The sequence below is a fragment of the Lissotriton vulgaris genome, chromosome 10 (genome assembly GCF_964263255.1).
Source record: "Lissotriton vulgaris chromosome 10, aLisVul1.2, whole genome shotgun sequence".
Taxonomy (NCBI): Eukaryota; Metazoa; Chordata; class Amphibia; order Caudata; family Salamandridae; genus Lissotriton; species Lissotriton vulgaris.
Genome location: NC_141698.1, coordinates 1,134,231,895 through 1,134,247,509, shown reverse-complemented (window position 1 = coordinate 1,134,247,509; position 15,615 = coordinate 1,134,231,895).

Sequence of the window (15,615 nt, the reverse complement as noted above, 5' to 3'; positions counted from 1 at the left end):
AATGACACCTCTCACAAACCCACCACAGCTCCCACAACTGCTCCCACAGCTGCTCACCCACAGCACTCACACTTCTCTCACACAAGCCAATAACACCTCACACAAACCCACCACATCTCCCACAGCTCCCACCACTGCTCACCCGCAGCACCTCACACTTCTCTCACACAAGCCAATGACACCTCACACAAACACACCACAGCTCCCACAGCTCCACAGCTGCTCACCCGCAGCACTCACACTTCTCTCTCACATGCCAATGACACCTCACACACACACCATAGCTCCCATCACAGTTCCCTCAGCTGCTCACCCTCAGCACCTCACGCTTCTCTCACACAAGCCACCGACACCTCACACACACACAACATAGCTCCCACCGCTGCTCACCCTCAACACCTCACATTTCTTTCACAGAGCAATGACACCACAGCTCCCACAGCTCTCACTGCTGCTCACCCGCAGCACCTCACACTTCTCTCAGACAAGCAATGACATCTCACACAAACACTCCACAGCTCCCACAGCTCCCACAGCTGCTCAACTGCGGCACTCACATATCTCTCACACAAGCAATGACACCTCACACACACCACAGCTGCTCACCCACAGCACCTCACACTTCTCTCACACAGGCCAATGACACCGCACACAAACCCACCACTGCTCACCGCAGCACTTCCACTTCTCTCACCCAAGTCAATGAAACCTCACACAAACCCACCACAGCTCCCACTTCTCCCACAGCTGCTCACCCGCAGCACTCAAACTTCTCGCACACAAGCCAGTGATACCTCACACACACCACGGCTATCATTGCTGCTCACCCGCAGCACCTCAAACTTCTCTCACACAAGCAATGACACCGCACACAAACCCCCACAGCTCCCACAGCTCCCACAGCTGCTCACCCGCAGCACTCACACTTCTCTCACACAAGCCAGTGACACTTCACACACACACCACAGCTCCCACAGCTGCTCACCCGCAGCACTCACACTTCTCTCACACAACCAATGACACCTCACACAAACCCACCACAGCTCCCACCACAGCTCCCACAGCTCCCACCACTCCTCACATGCAGCACCTCACACTTCTCTCACACAAGTCAATGACACCTCACACAAACCCACCACTGTTCCCACAGCTCCCACCACTGCTCACCTGCAGCACTCACACTTCTCTCACAGAAGCAATGACAACTCACACACACACCACAGCTCCCACCAATGCTCACCCGCAGCACCTCACACTTCTCTCACACAAGCCAATGACACCTCAAACAAACACACCACAGCTCACACCACAGCAGCCACAGCTCCCACAGCTGCTCACCCGCAGCACCTGACACTTCTCTCACACAAGCCAATGACACCAAACACACACACCACAGCTTTCACCACTGCTCAACCGCAGCACCTCACACTTCTCTCACACAAACCCACCACAGCTCCCACCACAACACCCACAGCTTCCACAGCTGCTCACCCTCAGCACCTCACACTTCTTTCTCACACACCCATGACACCTCACACACACACTACAGCTCCCACAGCTGCCCACCCGCAGCACCTCACTCTGTTCTCACACAAGCCAGTGACGCATCACAACCACATCACAGCTCCCACCACAGCTCCCACAGCTCCCACAGCTGCTCACCCGCAGCACCTCACACTTCTCTCTCACACGCCAATGACACCTCACACACACCACAGCTCCCACAGCTGCTCACCCGCAGCACCTCACACTTCTTTCTCACACACCAATTACACCTCACACCCACCACAGCTCCCACAGCTGCTCACCGCAGCACCTCACACTTCTCTCACACAAGCCAATGATACCTCGCACACACACCACAGCTCCCACAGCTGCTCACCCGAGCTCCTCACACTTCTCTCTCACACGCCAGACACCTCAAACAAACACACCACAGCTCACACCAAAGCTCCCACAGCTCCCACAGCTGCTTACCCGCAGCACCTCCCACTTCTCTCTCACATGCCAATGACACCTCACACACACACCACAGCTCCCACAGCTGCTCATCTGCAGCACCTCACTCTTTTCTCACACAAGCCAATGACGCCTCACACACACACCACAGCTCCCACCAATGACACCTCACACAAACCCACCCCAACTCCCACCACAGCTCCCACAGCTCCCACAGCTGCTCACCCACAGCACCTCACACTTCTCTCTCACATGACAATGACACCTCACACACACACCACAGCTCCAACAGCTGCTTGTCCACAGCACCTCACACTTCTCTCACACAAGCCAGTGACACCTCTCACACACACACCACAGCTCCCACAGCTGCTCGCCCACAGCACCTCACTCTTCTCTGGAGTTTCCATCCTTGAGAAAGCTGACACCCTCCTTCTTGGAATCTGAACTGGTGACACCAGAGTCCAGGCCGCTCCCTGGCAGCGGCAGACGTTCAACTGGTGCTGGGTTTCCACAAAGTGCAAACTCGAGGAATGAGCCTTTCCCTTCCACTGATGCTGGTGCATAGGCCGGGCTCGGCTCCTCCCTGTGCGGCTCTAAACTCCCCTTTTCTCAGCCCACCTGACTGTCATCCAAGGTGTGTAAAGAGGGCCTTCTTCTGCATGGACAAAGGTTGCTCCCAACTGACTCTAAGTGTCCCTTGTCCTGTCCCCATCTGACTCTTGGGGACCCATGCATTGGCCATGCTACCCCTAACTAACTAACTTCCCAAGTCTTGCCTTTGCTACCACTAACTGACTCTTGATGTCCCTGCCTCTATCTCTGGAACCCATAACTCACTCTTTGATGGTCCTGGTTTGACCCTTGAAACCCCTAACTCACTTTTTGGTGTACCTAGGTCATCCTGTGCTACCGCTAACCGACACCTGTGTCCATTGCTCGACCCTTGCTACCCGTAACCATCTCTGGTGTCCATTGCTCAACTCTTTCTACCCTTATGTGACTTTGGTGTCCATTGCTTGACCCTTGCTACCCCTAACCGACTGTGGTGGCCATTGCTCGACCCTTGCTACCCCTAACCAACTCTGGTGTCCATTGCTCAACTCTTTCTACCCTTAAATGACTCTGGTGTCCATTGCTCAACCCTTGCTATCCCTAACCGACTGTGGTGGCCATTGCTTGACCCTTGCTACCCCTAACCAAGTCTGGTTTTCATTGCTCAACACTTGCTACCCCTAACTGACTCTGGTGTCCATTGCTCGCCTCTTTCTACCCCTAACTGACTTTGGTGTCCATTGCTCAACTCTTTCTACCCTTAAATGACTCTGGTGTCCATTGCTCAACCCTTGCTACCCCTAACCGACTGTGGTGGCCATTGCTTGACCCTTGCTACCCCTAACCAAGTCTGGTTTTCATTGCTCGACACTTGCTACCCCTAACTGACTCTGGTGTCCATTGCTTGCCTCTTTCTACCCCTAACTGACTTTGGTGTCCATTGCTCAACTCTTTCTACCCCTAACTGACTCTGGTGTCCATTGCTCAACCCTTGCTACCCCTAACCAACTCTGGTGTCCATTGCTCAACTCTTTCTACCCTTAAATGACTCTGGTGTCCATTGCTCAACCCTTGCTACCCCTAACCGACTGTGGTGGCTATTGCTTGACCCTTGCTACCCCTAACCAAGTCTGGTTTTCATTGCTAGACCCTTGCTACCTCTAACCAACTCTGGTGTCCATTGCTCGACCCTTGCTACCCCTAACCAACTCTGGTGTTCATTTCTCGACCCTTGCTACCCCTAACCGACTCTGGTGTCCATTGCTCAACCCTTGATACCCCTATCCGACGCTTGTGTCCATTGCTCGACCCTTGCTACACCTAAACAACTCTGGTGTCCATTGCTCGACGCTTGCTACTCCTAACCGACTCTGGTGTCCATTGCTCGACCTTCTCTACCCCTAAACGACTCTGGTATCCATTGCTCTACCCTTGCTACCCCAAACCGACTCTGGTGGCCATTGCTCGACCCTTGCTTCCCCTAACCAACTATGTTTTCCATTGCTCGACCCTTGTTCCCCCTAACTGACTCTGGTGACCATTGCTCGACCCTTGCTACCCCTAACTGACTCTGGTGTCCATTCCTCAACCCTGGCTACCCCTAACAGACTCTGGTGTCCATTGCTCAACCCTTGCTACCCCTAACCGACTCTGGTGGCCATTGCTCGACCCTTGCTTCCCCTAACCGACTATGTTTTCCATTGCTCGACCCTTGCTACCCCTAACCGACTCTGGTGTCCATTGCTCAGCCCTTGCTACTCCTAACTGACTCTTGTGTCCATTCCTCAACTCTTTCTACCCTTAAACGACTCTGATGTCCATTGCCTGACCCTTGCTACACCTAACCGACTCTGGTGCCCATTGCTCAACCCTTGCTACACCGAACTGACTCTTGTGTCCATTGCTCAATTCTTTCTACCCCTAACTGACTCTGGTGTCCATTGCTCGACCCTTGCTACCCTAACCGACTCTGGTGTCCATTGCTCAACCCTTGCTACACCGAACTGACTCTTGTGTCCATTGCTCAACTCTTTCTACCCTTAAACGACTCTGGTGTCCATTGCTCATCCCCTGCTACCCCTAAATGACCCCTGCTACCCCTAAACGACTCTGGGTTTCCACAAAGTGCAAACTCAAGAAATGAGCCTTTCCCTTCCATTGATGCTGGTGCAAAGGCTGGGCTCGGCTCATCCCTGTGCGGCTCTAAACTCCCCTTTTCTCAGCCCACCTGACTGTCAGCCAAGGTGTGTAAAGAGGGCCTTCTTCTGCATGTACAGTGGCTGTTCCCAACTGACTCTAAGTGTCCCTTGTCCTGTCCCCATCTGACTCTTGGGGACCCCTGCTTTGGCCATGCTACCCCTAACTAACTAACTTCCCAAGTCTTGCCTTTGCTACCACTAACTGACTCTTGATGTCCCTGCCTCTATCTCTGGAACCCATAATTCACTCTTTGATGGTCCTGGTTTGACCCTTGAAACCCCTAACTCACTTCTTGGTGTACCTAGGTCATCCTGTGCTACCGCTAACCGACACCTGTGTCCATTGCTCGACCCTTGCTACCCGTAACCATCTCTGGTGTCCATTGCTCAACTCTTTCTACCCTTATGTGACTTTGGTGTCCATTGCTTGACCCTTGCTACCCCTAACCGACTGTGGTGGCCATTGCTCGACCCTTGCTACCCCTAACCAACTCTGGTGTCCATTGCTCAACTCTTTCTACCCTTAAATGACTCTGGTGTCCATTGCTCAACCCTTGCTACCCCTAACCGACTGTGTTGGCCATTGCTTGACCCTTGCTACCCCTAACCAAGTCTGCTTTTCATTGCTCGACACTTGCTACCCCTAACTGACTCTGGTGTCCATTGCTCGCCTCTTTCTACCCCTAACTGACTTTGGTGTCCATTGCTCAACTCTTTCTACCCTTAAATGACTCTGGTGTCCATTGCTCAACCCTTGCTACCCCTAACCGACTGTGGTGGCCATTGCTTGACCCTTGCTACCCCTAACCAAGTCTGGTTTTCATTGCTCGACACTTGCTACCCCTAACTGACTCTGGTGTCCATTGCTCAACTCTTTCTACCCTTAAATGACTCTGGTGTCCATTGCTCAACCCTTGCTACCCCTAACCAACTCTGGTGTCCATTGCTCAACTCTTTCTACCCTTAAATGACTCTGGTGTCCATTGCTCAACCCTTGCTACCCCTAACCGACTGTGGTGGCCATTGCTTGACCCTTGCTACCCCTAACCAAGTCTGGTTTTCATTGCTAGACCCTTGCTACCTCTAACCAACTCTGGTGTCCATTGCTCGACCCTTGCTACCCCTAACCAACTCTGGTGTTCATTTCTCGACCCTTGCTACCCCTAACCGACTCTGGTGTCCATTGCTCAACCCTTGATACCCCTATCCGACGCTTGTGTCCATTGCTCGACCCTTGCTACACCTAAACAACTCTGGTGTCCATTGCTCGACGCTTGCTACTCCTAACCGACTCTGGTGTCCATTGCTCGACCTTCTCTACCCCTAAACGACTCTGGTATCCATTGCTCTACCCTTGCTACCCCTAACCGACTCTGGTGGCCATTGCTCGACCCTTGCTTCCCCTAACCGACTATGTTTTCCATTGCTCGACCCTTGTTCCCCCTAACTGACTCTGGTGACCATTGCTCGACCCTTGCTACCCCTAACTGACTCTGGTGTCCATTCCTCAACCCTTGCTACCCCTAACCGACTCTGGTGGCCATTGCTCGACCCTTGCTTCCCCTAACCGACTATGTTTTCCATTGCTCGACCCTTGCTACCCCTAACCGACTCTGGTGTCCATTGCTCAGCCCTTGCTACTCCTAACTGACTCTTGTGTCCATTCCTCAACTCTTTCTACCCTTAAACGACTCTGATGTCCATTGCTTGACCCTTGCTACCCCTAACCGACTCTGGAGTCCATTGCCTGACACTTGCTACACCTAACCGACTCTGGTGCCCATTGCTCAATTCTTTCTACCCCTAACTGACTCTGGTGTCCATTGCTCAACCCTTGCTACACCGAACTGACTCTTGTGTCCATTGCTCAACTCTTTCTACCCTTAAACGACTCTGATGTCCATTGCTCAATTCTTTCTACCCTTAAACGACTCTGGTGTCCATTGCTCGTCCCCTGCTACCCCTAAATGACCCCTGCTACCCCTAAACGACTCTGGGTTTCCACAAAGTGCAAACTCAAGAAATGAGCCTTTCCCTTCCACTGATGCTCGTGCAAAGGCTGGGCTCGGCTCATCCCTGTGCGGCTCTAAACTCCCCTTTTCTCAGCCCACCTGACTGTCAGCCAAGGTGTGTAAAGAGGGCCTTCTTCTGCATGTACAGTGGCTGTTCCCAACTGACTCTAAGTGTCCCTTGTCCTGTCCCCATCTGACTCTTGGGGACCCCTGCTTTGGCCATGCTACCCCTAACTAACTAACTTCCCAAGTCTTGCCTTTGCTACCACTAACTGACTCTTGATGTCCCTGCCTCTACCTCTGGAACCCATAACTCACTCTTTGATGGTCCTGGTTTGACCCTTGAAACCCCTAACTCACTTTTTGGTGTACCTAGGTCATCCTGTGCTACCGCTAACCGACACCTGTGTCCATTGCTCGACCCTTGCTACCCGTAACCATCTCTGGTGTCCATTGCTCAACTCTTTCTACCCTTAAATGACTCTGGTGTCCATTGCTTAACCCTTGCTACCCCTAACCAACTGTGGTGTCCATTGCTTGACCCTTGCTACCCCTAACCGACTGTGGTGGCCATTGCTCGACCCTTGCTACCCCTAACCAACTCTGGTGTCCATTGCTCAACTCTTTCTACCCTTAAATGACTCTGGTGTCCATTGCTCGACCCTTGCTACCCCTAACCGACTCTGGTGTCCATTGCTCAACCCTTGCTACCCCTATCGACTCTGGTGTCCATTGCTCGACCCTTGCTACCCCTAACCGACTCTGGCGTCCATTGCTCGACCCTTGCTACCCCTAACCGACTCTGGTGTCCAATGCTCAACCCTTGCTACCCCCAACCGACTCTGGTATCCATTGCTCAACTCTTTCTACCCATAAACGACTATGGTGTCCAATGCTTGACCCTTGCTACCCCTAACCGACGCTGGTATCCATTGCCTGACCCTTGCTATGCCTAAACAACTATGGTGCACATTTCTCAACTCTTTCAACCCCTAACCAACTCTGTTGTTTATTGCTCAACCCTTGCTACCCCTAAATGACTCTGGTGTCCATTGCTCGACCCTTGCTACCCCTAACCAACTCTGGTGTCCATTGCTCAACTCTTTCTACCCTTAAATGACTCTGGTGTCCGTTGCTCAACCCTTGCTACCCCTAACCGACTCTGGTGTCCAATGCTCAACCCTTGCTACCCCCAACCGACTCTAGTATCCATTGCTCAACCCTTGCTACTCCTAACTGACTCTTGTTTCCATTGCTCAACTCTTTCTACCCATAAACGACTATGGTGTCCAATGCTTGACCCTTGCTACCCCTAACCAACGCTGGTATCCATTGCCTGACCCTTGCTATGCCTAAACAACTATGGTGCACATTTCTCAACTCTTTCAACCCCTAACCAACTCTGTTGTTTATTGCTCAACCCTTGCTACCCCTAAATGACTCTGGTGTCCATTGCGCAATCCTTGCTACCCCTAACCGACTCTGGTGTCCATTGCTCAACCCTTGCTACCCCTATCGACTCTGGTGTCCATTGCTCGACCCTTGCTACCCCTAACCGACTCTGGCGTCCATTGCTCGACCCTTGCTACCCCTAACCGACTCTGGTGTCCATTGCTCAACCCTGGCTACCCCTATCGACTCTGGTGTCCATTGCTCGACCCTTGCTACCCCTAACCGACTCTGGCGTCCATTGCTCGACCCTTGCTACCCCTAACCGACTCTGGTGTCCAATGCTCAACCCTTGCTACCCCTATCGACTCTGGTGTCCATTGCTCGACCCTTGCTACCCCTAACCGACTCTGGTGTCCATTGCTCGACCCTTGCTACCCCTAACCGACTCTGGTGTCCAATGCTCAACCCTTGCTACCCCTATCGACTCTGGTGTCCATTGCTCGACCCTTGCTACCCCTAACCGACTCTGGTGTCCATTGCTCGACCCTTGCTACCCCTAACCGACTCTGGCGTCCATTGCTCGACCCTTGCTACCCCTAACCGACTCTGGTATCCATTGCTCAACCCTTGCTACTCCTAACTGACTCTTGTTTCCATTGCTCAACTCTTTCTACCCATAAACGACTATGGTGTCCAATGCTTGACCCTTGCTACCCCTAACCGACGCTGGTATCCATTGCCTGACCCTTGCTATGCCTAAACAACTATGGTGCACATTGCTCAACTCTTTCAACCCCTAACCAACTCTGTTGTTTATTGCTCAACCCTTGCTACCCCTAAATGACTCTGGTGTCCATTGCGCAATCCTTGCTACCCCTAACCGACTCTGGTGTCCATTTCTCAACCCTTGCTACCCCTATCGACTCTGGTGTCCATTGCTCGACCCTTGCTACCCCTAACCGACTCTGGCGTCCATTGCTCGACCCTTGCTACCCCTAACCGACTCTGGTGTCCATTGCTCGACCCTCGCTACCCCTAACCGACGCTGGTATCCATTGCCTGACCCTTGCTATGCCTAAACAACTATGGTGCACATTGCTCAACTCTTTCAACCCCTAACCAACTCTGTTGTTTATTGCTCAACCCTTGCTACCCCTAAATGACTCTGGTGTCCATTGCGCAATCCTTGCTACCCCTAACCGACTCTGGTGTCCATTGCTCGACCTTCGCTACCCCTAACCGACGCTGGTATCCATTGCCTGACCCTTGCTATGCCTAAACAACTATGGTGCACATTGCTCAACTCTTTCAACCCCTAACCAACTCTGTTGTTTATTGCTCAACTCTTGCTACCCCTAAATGACTCTGGTGTCCATTGCGCAATCCTTGCTACCCCTAACCGACTCTGGTGTCCATTGCTCGACCCTTGCTACCCCTAACCGACTCTGGCGTCCATTGCTCGACCCTTGCTACCCCTAACCGACTCTGGTGTCCATTGCTCGACCCTCGCTACCCCTAACCGACGCTGGTATCCATTGCCTGACCCTTGCTATGCCTAAACAACTATGGTGCACATTGCTCAACTCTTTCAACCCCTAACCAACTCTGTTGTTTATTGCTCAACCCTTGCTACCCCTAATGACTCTGGTGTCCATTGCGCAATCCTTGCTACCCCTAACCGACTCTGGTGTCCATTGCTCGACCCTCGCTACCCCTAACCGACGCTGGTATCCATTGCCTGACCCTTGCTATGCCTAAACAACTATGGTGCATATTGCTCAACTCTTTCAACCCCTAACCAACTCTGTTGTTTATTGCTCAACCCTTGCTACCCCTGAATGACTCTGGTGTCCATTGCGCAATCCTTGCTACCCCTAAATGACTCTGGTGTCCATTGCGCAATCCTTGCTACCCCTAAAAGACTCTGGCGTCCATTGCTCGGCTCTTTCTACCCCACACTCATTGTTGTCCCAGGCTCGGCACTTGCTTCCTCAAATCCGCTCTTTGGTGGAACTGTCTCTGGCTTTGCTTCGCCTGACTCCTTGGTTTCTCTGGCTCTGCCCCTGACTTACTTTTTGTTGCCCCCGCCCTTGCTTGTCCCAGGTCTGAGATGTCATGGAGGCAGCAGCAGGAACCGAGAGCAAACAGAACTCTGTGACCCCCGTTCACTCTCTACGTTACAATACCTGCCTTTCCAGTGGGCGGCTGGGTGTCCAATTGTAGGGCACGGGGCAAACCTGTGATGTCATGAGGGGTTTACGGTTGTGCGATGTCTACCATCTCTCGCATTGTAACAGATCTGTGTCTGTTCCTCCTGGATGTAACTGTCTTCTTTCTAACCTGCCCCTTCCTTATTTTTGGAAACTTTAATTTTAGCTCCTGGTTCCAAAATGGATGATCATTACGGGCCTCATCTTCTATTATTCTGTTGTAAGAAGTGGGTGCAACCCCCTGTGATTGGCCACAGTCCCAGGGATGGTGGCTCCAAGGGACCCAGTGCGACCCCTGCTCCTTTGTGATGTCATAGTAGTTCTGAGCCAAACCCCAATTGGTTTACAAAGAGTCATTGACCATCTGACAAATGATTTTGACCAACAAGGTTTGGAGATAAACAAGAAAAAAACAAAGGTGGTGCGATTAGCAGGCCTAAGGCCCAACCAAATTCAGGTGACTCGCCAAGGGTGAACAAAAAGAGGAAGCTGTGTATTTGTGCATTAACCTAGGGCGATGCATGCCCTTTACTGACCAAAAAAGGCCCAAACAGGAACGTCTGCATATAGACAGGTGCCACAGAAACCGAGCTGCCCTTCATACAGCCATCTTTAAAAGCAATGGCAGCTATAATTACTTCCAGCGCTGGCATGCGGTTTAGAAACCTTAAATGAGCTACAGACAAAGGTGTATAAAGCTGTTTTTAGCCTTCCCAAATCAGCGTCACCAGCACAGATCCGCCTGGAATGTGGGCTCCAAAACCAGACATTCCAGAGACAATCTGTTTTCATGAGACTGTGCTGGAAACTTCGCTCCTCCGAACCTGGTGCCAGGAACAATCGATGCTGGACAGAAATAAAGGCCCAGTTTGATCAGAAAATATCGTATTCATGGGGCGAATATTTAAGATCAGCTCTGGCGGAATTAGATATACAAGAGGTATGGGACAGTATAATGGAAAGGGTGGCGTTTAACAGTGCGTGCAATGGCGCTGCAAAGACACAAATACCGCGGCAAAACATCGACACTCTTGGACTGTGATAAATTCATATGTAAAAATCAAACAGCAAGCTCACCTAGCAGCACACTTCCGATTGACACTAAAAAAGAGGTTAGGAGCCCATGAAACGAAGGATTTGCGATCAACATGGAAAGGGAAAAACCAAAACGCAAATTGTTATCTATGTGGATTCTACAATGACTCCTTTTGCCATATGATGTGTGTCTGCCCCACAGTTAAAGAAGCAAGAAGGACTCTTTTAAAGCCAATTTTAAAGAACGTAAACTTCGTAGTGTAGGCAGACTATAACCCGCTGGACGGGTGGAACATCCAACATCTCAATTTGCCGAGGGGCGAAGCTCTTAACTCTGATTAACTCACTTTTAAGAAAAGTGGACATTGAACCAGCTAATAAGGATACAAAAGAGTTGGAAACCTTTTCATAAGCCCAGAAATAATGTAAAAAAAAATTATGATTTTTTAAAAATATTGTTTTAACTTTTTTTATTTTTAATAACTTTTAGTGTTATGCTTTATGGTTGTGAAAAACCAAATAAAGAATTTATTCTTCTTAAAATAAGAGTTACCACCCCAACTTGGCAGCCAGTATCTTTGCGGGTGCAAAACATTGATAGCTCAGGGTCAGAACCCCTACTTGAAAGCAACGCCCAAAACATGTCCCATCCGGAGAGAGACACTGAGACCATTTATAAACCCATTCAGCAATTCAGAAAACCTTTCCAAGCGGCCCTGTGAGTTTCATGATTGACAAAGGATTTTACCTTCAAGCATGAGGCCCTGATGAACTGGAACACAAACAGCACTTCATGAAGACAACATGTGGTAGAGGGATTGTGAGCATGTGCACATCGAAGACTATCTACATGTGACACAGTATGAATGTGAGCGCATACAGAACGGATTTCATGTGACGCACATCTAGGACTCTTTACCGGTGACACAGTATGAGCTTAAGGACATCCATGACTCTTTACATGTGACAGAGGATGCCTCCTTGAGGAGACTTCAGGGCAGATAGACAGAGGTAACTAGGGATCTGGGAAGGATGCTAATAAAGGCAGTACTCTAAGCCAGCCACTCACCCAGGCAGACTCTGAGCACACCCCACAGATATAAACAGGTTGAATGAGGAAGTTAAATGAACTTAAACAACAAGAATAAAAAATAAGGGGGAGGGAGAGGGAAAAAGCTAGGTCCACCCTTCTGATACAATAGTGAACCTACAAATCTGGTATGACCGGATAGGGACCTAGCTGGGAAGTGGATTTTCACTCAGTACGAGCTAGAAAATATTAAGGAAGGAAAGCTTTCCTTTTTTGAACCCCCTCACTCACCGGGGTTTCCCCATGGTGACATGCTTCATCATTGGGGCCATCTCAACCCTCTGAGGGTTGAGGCTTGCTACGGCTTGCGATGAGACGTAGGAACACTAATTGTGAGGAGCTATATGTAGTGCAGTGGTGTGGTGGAGTGGAGTGTATTAAAAAGTACCTAACTAACTAACAGAAAAAACTTCATTCGGGCTCCTATTTGGTCTAGTGGGTCTGTCCAAATGCGTTAGGAGTCCCTAGCAGACGTCAACATGTTTCAAGCTTCCCCAGAGCTCTTCTTCAGGACAACACAGTGTCCCGCCCTGCGTGTATCACTCCAAAGTGACCTACAGTGAGATAAGTGAAAAACCAAACAAAAGCGCTGCAAAAATAAGCAGGTATTAGTAATACATACGATACAAATTTGTCACATAGTATGGCACCTAATAGTCACATAGTCTTGTATTTTAAGCAACAATGTGCCTCATGGTCTTTTACAGGTTGAGAGGGTTCCGACTGGAACTTTGGATGCCTTTCCTCTCGGTCAGTAGACCTAGTTTCCTTCCCTCGAGACCGCATGTTGAATTGGAGCTCTGGGGAAGCTCAAAACATGTTGACGTCTGCTAGGGACTCCCAACACATTTGTACAGACCCACTAGGGACTCACCCTGGTGAGTGAGGGGACTCAAGAAAGGAACGCGTTCCTTCCTTAAGATTTTCTAGCTCATACTGAGTGAAAATCCACTTCCCAGCTAGGTCCCTATCCTGTTAAATGACAAGAGACAGTTAAAAGCGATAAAATGTTGTGGACCCTGCAACACGCAGCATTGCACAGCTCAGCCTAAAAATGATTGAGGTTTTAAAAGTGATACCTCAGCATAAAAAGAATATATATATATTTTTTGTTATTTACTTATTTATTTAGGGTTTGTATAGCGCCAGAATCGACTCCGAGGAGTATCTCTAAGCTTTGAACACATGTCAATTGCACATGCGGGCCTTGTAAAAAGATTTTTTTAAAGCAGAACAAGGCAGTTTTCCGTAATTTTCTATAAAGAAGGTGTTTCGAACATTCCCTTAGCTGAATGGGAAGTTCATTCCAGTATTGCGGGCCAAGATATGAGATAGATTTTCCTCCTAGATAGATTTTAAAAATGTGATAACGGGGCGTGGCTTGAGCCCCCACCAAGATGGCCGCATCCGGCTGAGGCTCCATGCATCGGGCGGAACTTTCTCTTATACAGGAGCCATTATTCCGACCTCAGGGATATGGAAATCACCGGCAGTTGTGGAGCGGGCGCTGGGGCTCAGGTAGCAGTTTTTTAGGTCTCGCCTGTCGATGCACATGCGCATCGAGCAAGGCGAGACTATTGGCACTTATCCACTCTTTATCCACACTGCAAGGAATCGTGGCGATTCCTTGCAGTGCACGAGAAATTTAAGCTCAATGCGCATGTGCATTGAGCTTAAATGCGCGTGCACATGCCCCCAGCCGCCTGCCTTGCCTACTCTCTCTCACAGCCTCCCCCAGCTCCGCCCCCTCACTACTTGATTGCACGGCCGCTAGGCCGTGCCTCCCCTACTCTCCTCCCCCCTCCTCCTCTCCTCCCCTGCCTGCCTGCCGCTAGGCCGTGCCTCCCCTACTCTCCTCCCCCCTCCTCCTCCTACTCTCCTCCCCTGCCTGCCTGCCGTGTCGCACCTCTCCCCTCTCCGCCCCCTCCCCTGCCCGCTGTGTTACGGTGAAAGGCTTGTTTGTTTATTTTACCCGCCGTGTCTCTGCTGCTTGCCCCTGTCCTGTCTCTCCTCCTCTCCCTCTCTATACCCTCCCCCTCCCCCCCACCACTCCCATCAAGTCCCTCTGGCCCTTCCCTCCTCCCCGGACCCCTCCTCCCCTGCCCCCTCCACCCTTTCTTGTTACCACTTGTAAAGAGAAAGCGGACTGAGCCAATATCTCAGACCAGACGGGGCAGGCCAGTTCCGGGTCTGAAGCTGCTTTGTTTATTTTACCCGCCGTGTCTCTGCTGCTTGCCCCTGTCCTGTCTCTCCTCCTCTCCCTCTCTATACCCTCCCCCTCCCCCCCACCACTCCCATCAAGTCCCTCTGGCCCTTCCCTCCTCCCCGGACCCCTCCTCCCCTGCCCCCTCCACCCTTTCTTGTTACCACTTGTAAAGAGAAAGCGGACTGAGCCAATATCTCAGACCAGACGGGGCAGGCCAGTTCCGGGTCTGAAGCTGCATGAACAGCATTCGAGGTGATGCGCAAACTGCACTGGGACGGCCCTGGGGTTCAGGGCCAGACCCCCCGCCCACGCCTTGGTTAATAAATAGCTCCCCTCTACCCTCCCCGGATCGTCTAAAGGACAAACAGTAGAATAACCTTTTTTTTTACTGAAAGTAGTCACACAAGCACAGTACACAAAGCTCCCCGGCCTGTAGTTCAAGCCCCACCCCACGCAGCACCTGCAGGGGGCTGCCTGATAGAATCAGACTGCCCCCACCCCTCCATAGGCGGTATTCCGGTGCTATTGTGCCCACTCTGGTAATCATGACGCCCCCTGCTGCGTGCATTTACAATGTGATGCGTTCCTTCCGCTGGAGGGCAGATTCGACCACACACTGTTCACAATCACAAGCAGGCTCTGTTCTGCAAGGTGCCGGGGGACCTTCCTGCAGCCCACGCGTTTCTAAAATGTCAGTTCCGTAGGTGTTTCCGACAGCCCTCCCCGCGGCTCACAGCACGTAACTTTCCTTAAGGGATGTTGTTTATCTCGTGTTTTGTTTTCTTTTTATAGGGATATGTTTTTATGCATTTATGACAAGGTCTCGTGGCGGTGTCACCTCGCATCCCAAAATACCTACCCCCTCACCCTCAACCCCTCACCCTCACTCACCCTCACCCTCACTCACCCTCAACCCCTCACCCACCCTCAACCCCTCACCCTCAATCCCTCACCCTCA